This window comes from Macrobrachium rosenbergii, chromosome 40 (genome assembly GCF_040412425.1).
Source record: "Macrobrachium rosenbergii isolate ZJJX-2024 chromosome 40, ASM4041242v1, whole genome shotgun sequence".
Taxonomy (NCBI): Eukaryota; Metazoa; Arthropoda; class Malacostraca; order Decapoda; family Palaemonidae; genus Macrobrachium; species Macrobrachium rosenbergii.
The window spans coordinates 26,380,023-26,387,743 of record NC_089780.1 but is presented as its reverse complement, the minus strand read 5'-3'; the positions used below and the strand labels follow the sequence as shown (position 1 = coordinate 26,387,743).

Genomic DNA, 7,721 nt, shown 5'->3' with positions numbered 1-7,721 from the left:
TTTCTTTGTCGCCGTTTGTTTATGCAAATAGTTTTTTCACTTATTTGTTTTCTTTATTTGTTTGTTTTTTATTTGCATGTTGCTATACCTCACTTTTATTTAGTCTGTTTTTATTTTTTTAACTTGTCAATCGTTCATTTGCTGGAATAATAATAATAATAATAATAATAATAATAATAATAATAATAATAATAATAATAATAATATCATGATAAAGCTATCAACAAAAATGATAAGAGTCTTGTCAAATGAAACCAGTAGTGCTAAATATATATATATTTTCCTTCATTATGATGAATACAGATTCAAAAACCCATCCGGATGGGCCAATGATGAACAAACACGCTATGACTTATACACAAATGATGAGAAATGATTATTTTCAGACCGAAGAGACAAGTGCTATTCGCCCTGAGATGTTCCTCTGTCCTCTCCTGGTGTTTATGTGGGGAAAATTTCCGAAGAAAATGGATGAATGTTAAAGAAAACGGGAATCTGGTTGCCAATGATACTTGAAAGACTGGTTTGACGGATTAAAATCAACGTATTCTTCAAGAGAACGCAGATTTCATAAAAACTATTATAGGTTAGGTTGAATTTTCCGTTCTTGTTTTTTTAATGGTGGTTCAAGTAGCTAATAAAGTGTTTTAGATTCTAATGCATTTAGTCTAGGCAACCATGTTCTTGAATTTCACATTCAAATAATACCGGGGAAACATCAATTATAGCAAATAGTATGAGAGAAATTTCTCAGGGGGGCAAGTACCTGCCCTTCTATTTCAGTGAATAACGACTAGATATCCTTCCTCAGCTGCTGGAAGGACATGCAGTCATCGTTGGTCCTATACTGAATTGACGAAAGTTCGTTAGTCATTGAGCTGAGTAGATTACAAATGACTGGACTGCAGGACAGTAAGCAAGAGGTGCACCGCTGTGCAGAAAGAGAGTACTGCTGTCTTTTGTTAATCGTTGAATGTTCTAGGGTACGAGCGAGGTGTAGATATTCAGCAAATGCTTCCTCTGGCTTGCCACATGCTCCGCGGTGTCATTAACTTAGTTCTTAAAACGGTAATCTTTTTCCACAATCTATGCGCAAGAATCCCTTAGGTAAGCGATGAGGTCGGCCCGCTCATTCTTCTTCTTTAATCCAGCGAAGACCATTTTAGTTCCGGGAATATACTTCTTAGGGTTGGTGAGGTAAACATCTAAGGTGTCAGCTTCCCAGATGATGCCCTTTGCCTTGTTAGCGTCAGTGTAGACATAGCCAGAGGCCTGTCCAGTCTGACGTCCAAAGAGGCCGTTGAGGTTGGGTCCAGTCTTGTGTTTGCCGCCTGCCTCGACTGTGTGACACTGAGCGCACCTCTGCACAAAGATCTTCTTGCCCTTTTCTACGTCACCCATGTCCTGGATCTGAGGAAAAAAAAGGGAGTTGAAATCTAAAATGTCATGCGCGTGTACACCATCTTAAAAAGATTACTAACACAACTATTGCTTTGATTAAAAGGTCATTTAACGACTGCATACGTGAAAAACTTTCGTAAAATGCTACTTCATTATTGTCAGTTTTGTGCAGGCAAGAACGATCCATTCAATTATCCTGTAATAATAATAATAATAATAATAATAATAATAATAATAATAATAATAATAATAATAATAAATATCTTTTAGGACACGGTTAAGTTGACAGTGCCCAGAAAATACTGGAAATGACTAGGTGGGCTCTTTCGTAGCGGGCAGTATCGTGCCAAGAAACGATCTGTCCGGTCTTAAAATTAATCATATCCAATTGGCTTAACGTTTTCTGAATGGCTGTCTTGTAGTGCCTGTATAGTTGCCTTGGCTGTGAGGAGGGTAGTGGATGAAAATAGTTAATAGTCCAGGAACTGTGAAAACTTGAGGTGTCATGTCTTCTCTAACGCACTCAGGTGAAGACGAATGTGATTATTTTCAACAACATTACTAGTTTTGTGGAGATTACTTGGATTTTTATCTAAATTCAACGAATTTACTACGAATCTATTTTTCAGAAATATATTTAGATGAGTTTATTACATAATTGTTGCAATTTTATGTTAGTTAATTTACTTTAAATTTTTATAAAGGAACCATTTTAGATCGTTGCAAATACCGGACCATTTTGTCTATCCCTATAAAGAAGTCTCCTTGGTACAAACAAACGGAGATATGTCTGGGTGCGATCTTGAGCAGCTGATATTGCTGCCAATACTGGCGGACCTTTCAGGGTCACTCATACAGAGCAAGCAAGAATGTTGCCAGAAGTTCATTTCTGTCGTAATGCATAATGATTACCGATACCTTCCTTTTTCGTAGAAGAACGCTGAACCAATGATCCAATCATTATTTTTCGTTGCGTGAGCTGGCCATAAGTCACCACAGGCTCCTGTTCCTGGGGCATCTCAAGAGAGCTTTTATTTATTTATGTTGGAAATTGAATTCTCTTTATTTAGCACTTCTCGATCTTTGGCCAGAGGAATTGAATGACATTTCACTATAATTTGGTCTATGGTACAGACTCAGGCTATGATGTTACATGTCTAGCAGGGGTTGTGATGAGTCATAGTCTAGTCACACCCGTGCGCTCTCTCTCTCACCGCCGGCACCGGCCCATTATGTCTGAGTCTAGGAAGGAGTAAATCATACTGTATGAAGTCGCGTAGTTATATGTATATTCTACATAGATATTCTAATAAGGTATTATATCAGTAATTAGTATAATAGTCTAAATAATCTGTCACGTAATGGTAAAGGTATAGACAACTGTGTTATTTAAACACACGTCCTTCTCTATTTTCTAGACTCGAAGCTTGACGATGCTTCAACATTAGAAAAAAATGTATTAGCAATAGACCGATAGAATATTTCTGACTTACAAATATGACAAATCTCTTGCTAAGCATTACTCAGTGACGAATCTGAATGCATTCAAGCCAGTGCCATGATATGCCGTTGTAATTTATACGTTTCCGGCGAATTACAAGATGTTCATCGGACAATGGAGGATCACTGAACAAAAGCGAGAACCTTGAGACCAGGGCCGGATTAAGCTGGTGGGAGGCCTGGGACCCACTCTGGTGGGAGGCCCCCTTTCCAATTCCTATTGCATACACTACAAACTATAGTCTAATTAATCTAGTAGCCAAAATACAGTAATACTAATATATTAGTAGGACAGTTTTATTTAGGAAATACTACAATGGGACTATTCTTCTGATGTTATTAATATGCATAAACACAAAATAAAATAAGCATAAGTTGTTCTTACCATATTTTTACACATACAGTCAGTCCCAATTTATTTATATTTCGGTTAACGCTTTTCAAATATATTCATCAGAAATTATTTCCCGCTTACGGCGCATGTTCGGGTTACGACGCGTACATCCGACGGAAGAAATTTGGCCCCAAAACGGCAGAATAATCATAATTTGAAGGTTTTTTTATGTAAAACTCAATAATAATGCAGTTTACGTCCTTTTCAATGCACCCAGAGCATTAAAAGTAAGGTTTTCTTATGATTTTGACGATTTTCGACGATTTTCCGGTTTACGACGATTTTCGGGTTACGACGCCAGAACGGAACCCCGTTAAACCGGGACCGCTTTTATTAATTATTTATATAAAAATAATAATGTAACTAACACATATAATTATAATAGCTCATTCTTTCTTATGGAGTTATATGTATAGTCAGGATTAATTTCTGATTAGATTAAAATGTATTCTTTTTATTGGTGGGAGGCCCCCTCTTGGTGGGTGGCCGGGGCCCAGGCCCATGGCTCCCCACCCCCTTAATCCGGCCCTGCTTGAGACTACCTGTTATGGAGCGATATGGCAAAGGAAACCCATTCCAGATATATGACCTGCATTAACCAAAGAAATAGGGAACTACAGTAGTGGTTTCGGAAACGTTTGAATTAGTGTCTTATATGTTATCCTTTATGAGCGTTGTTTGCTAGCATAATGGCTCTGCTGGTCATTATTATTATTATTATTATATTATTATTATTATTATTATTATTATTATTATTATTGTTATTATTATTATTATTATTATTATTATTATTATTATTATTATTATTATTTTGTTCTGTTGAACCTTTTCCCGTATCAATTTCCCTGTTTCTATTATCCCCATATATATATATATATATATATATATATATATATATATATATATATATATATATATATATATATATATATATATATATATATATATATATATATATATATATATATATATATATATATGTACATGTATATACTGTATGTTATTTATGTATGTAATGGACAGTATGTATATAAATTATATATATGTTAATATATGTATATATATATATATATATATATATAAATATATATATATATATATATATATATATATATATATATATATATATATATATATATATATATAATAACAGGTCCTGTTAGTAATTGCATTAATGCACAGAACAATGGTGTAAGTGATAAAGTTAATATATATATATATATATATATATATATATATATATCTATATATATATATATATATATATATATATATATATATATAATATATATATATATATATATATATATATATATATATATATATATATATATATATGTGTGTGTGTGTGTGTGTGTGTGTGTGTGTGTGTGTGTGTGTGTCATAATAAGAGTAGAGAACCTGATTTTGTCTACCCATTAACAGAACTGGCCAGTGAAAGTATATCAAGATAAAAATTATATTACCTCTCCGTTAGTTTTTGGCGAAAATTATTTGCACATTGCAGTACGCAAAAGGTCAAGTTGTTTCACTCAAAGAAATAATTCTGCCAGCTGCTCAACCAAAGAAAAAGACCACAAAATTTGTTTAAGTTTGCAATTTCAATACTGATTTGTTATCATCAACCTCAACCCTAGACTAAGAAAGAAAACCCAGTGCTTTAAACGCAGTTTTCCATTCAGTGCACGTCAATATGTGCGATGCAATATGACTGCATTTGACTGACAAGAAAATAACGGTTTTGATGCGACCGAGCTACTGTTGCTTTTACGCTGCTGCTACTACAAAAGTTAGGCTTGAACCATTTCTGATAATATTCTAAAAATAATTTCACGGTGACTTAACAGTCTCAGCATAAGAATCTTAAATAATTACATTTTCAAATCATTTTTATCCCCCTTCGAATAATAATCATACTTTTAAACTATTGACATTTCGTGTTATATAATTTAGGCTAAAAGAGCTGCAGAGCTGCCGTTACGCGTTGTCCTACAGTAGTAAGTAGGTAGATCGACCCAGAAGTTCATCTTATGCTATAAGACCGTTGAGGTGTTACGGTGACTCGAATTTGTGGCTGGGTATAAACGTTGTATTGAGACAGGTATTAAAAAGCCTTTGGAAAAGTACTTATTTGTGTACCTTCACATCGCTTGCGTGTCTGTACATAATTCTGTGGACCAGTGCCAGCGCCGAAGTGTATCAGTTTTTACTTCAGTTAATAGACTAACACTATTTTTGCTTTATGAAATGGTCCTGATTTGTAACTAAAATGATCCACCTTTTACGACTGCTCAAAATACTCCTGTGTATGATTTCGCTACGAATTTACGTAATATTGAAATGATCTCGACCATGTGGTCTCACACTCCCGCAAGAGAATCAGTTGAAACCCCTATGCATTACTGACCCCGTCTTATACTGAAACCTTGCATTAGGATTTTCATTTGCTTCTTGATAGCCACAAATAAGGTCCACGTATGTATCCGGTGAGGCAAATACTACAGTATCTTATCATACCAAAACTAAACTGCACTAAACTCCACTACAGTTCCTGCACAAAGATAAATACTGCGCGTTCTTTCAGTACAGAAATAATTATACACGAATCTTGTGTTAGGCCTAAAAGCCACTTACCTGTTAATTCACAAGGGGAAGCTGTGTAACCGGCACAAGATCTGTGTATGAACTGGTGGAGTAAAGCTCTCACAGTTGCTCTGATAGTTTTGGCACACTCTAGCCAAGGGTAAGATTATATATACCTGCCACTGGGCCAGTGTCTAACCCCTGCCAAATTTCACCCCTGGCGCGAAATTTGTCCCTTATTCAATGGGAACTGTTTTGTAATGTTTCAAGATCGATTCGAAACCACTTTATTGCAGGTCTGATTTGTATCTTAGTAACTGTGAACTTTCATTTCGCCTTTGAAGAAAAACTTCAAACTCTGGGCGACATTATTTGCTATTAACTTCCATAACTCTTTATTTTATTTAGTCTAAGATTGAAATCTAATTTGACTCCAGTGTTTTAACCAATGAATAAATTACTTATTTTTTGTAGCCAGGACGTTGACCGAAGTTTTATTTTATACAGATTTATCTAAACGACAATTGTTTTGTATCGTAGAAAAATAGAAGTATTTGGCAAGAAGGTATGTTGCAATGCCCGGTCTTATCCGATCCTTTGCCAGGACGCTGACTCTAGGACAGAAATAGACACAGTGAAGCAAGAGCTACACGACGCCTCATACTTCACTGTCCTGTAACCATTTACAAGTTCATCGAAGGCTGCAAAAATTGATTTACTGCTTTTCATAAGGTACTTCAAAGTTTCAGTAAGACATTTTAAAAGCCACTCAACCATTTAAAATCTGTAGTGCAGGTGAATTATGTTTTTTGTTATACTTTAAGGTAATGGTCTCATAATTGCTCATGTTGTGTATATCAGCATAGTTTTTGAGCAAAATGCATTTTATATATTAATAGAAAGTCAACATTTATAGTTAGGCATTGAAACTAGTAGTCAGATACCCGACAGGTATTTAGTCATTCCCACGTTGAGATCAGCTACGAATTTATTCATTTCTCTTGCGTCCTCATTACGCAGTACGGAAAATTAAAACCTCGTGCACAGTCAGAGAATAGGGTTTCAAAAATTCCAGGTACGAATAAGATATGAGTCGGTCACGGGACTCAAACTCGGGATCGTCTGATGACGTATCGCTGACGTCAGAACGTACCAGTTTTTGGTGTTTATTTCACTAGCAGACGCCCAGAGCGGATGTGACCACATGATGCTTACGAGAAAAAAGATTACTTTAATGTCTCAGAACGTTATCTGGTAATTCATATACCAATAGGAAAGCGCCCTATATGCGTAGAAATATCTCGTGTTTACAGATACCCTCGGTTTATTAAAAATTCCGATAGTCTCACAAATACATATAGAGCATAAGCAATAGTGAAAGAAGTTTGATATTACTCGCATCCTGACAGAGTGGAAGAGGGTTAGTTGCTTGATTTACAGTAGATTAAGCCGGCCTTGTGCCAGCATGGATCTTTATGGTGAGATGCTAGCGGGAGTAAGGAAGTCTGCCTGGTGTGAACCACCAGACTCTTACCCCCCAACTAAGACTGGTGGAAAGAAATTACCACTCATGTTTGTTGAAATTACTCTTTTAATGTTCTAACTGCCGGTATTTTGAGAAGTATACAAAGTTAACCATCTCTCTCTCTCTCACACATAAGAGTATTATATATATATATATATATATATATATATATATATATATATATATATATATATATATATATATATATATATATATATATATATATATATATATATATATTTATATATATATATATATATATATATATATATATATATATATATATATATATATATATATATATATATATATATATAT

At 34.6% G+C, this 7,721-nt stretch overlaps 1 long non-coding RNA gene across 1 annotated transcript; it reads right to left on the bottom strand.

The window, feature by feature from the left end:
* Window positions 1–261: 261 nt before the first annotated feature.
* Window positions 262–6,592, bottom strand: LOC136826273 (uncharacterized). Its single transcript, XR_010849578.1, has 2 exons — window positions 5,930–6,592; window positions 262–1,410 (listed from the first exon to the last, which is right to left on the bottom strand). It is a non-coding gene; the product is annotated as an uncharacterized lncRNA (long non-coding RNA).
* Window positions 6,593–7,721: the final 1,129 nt, after the last annotated feature.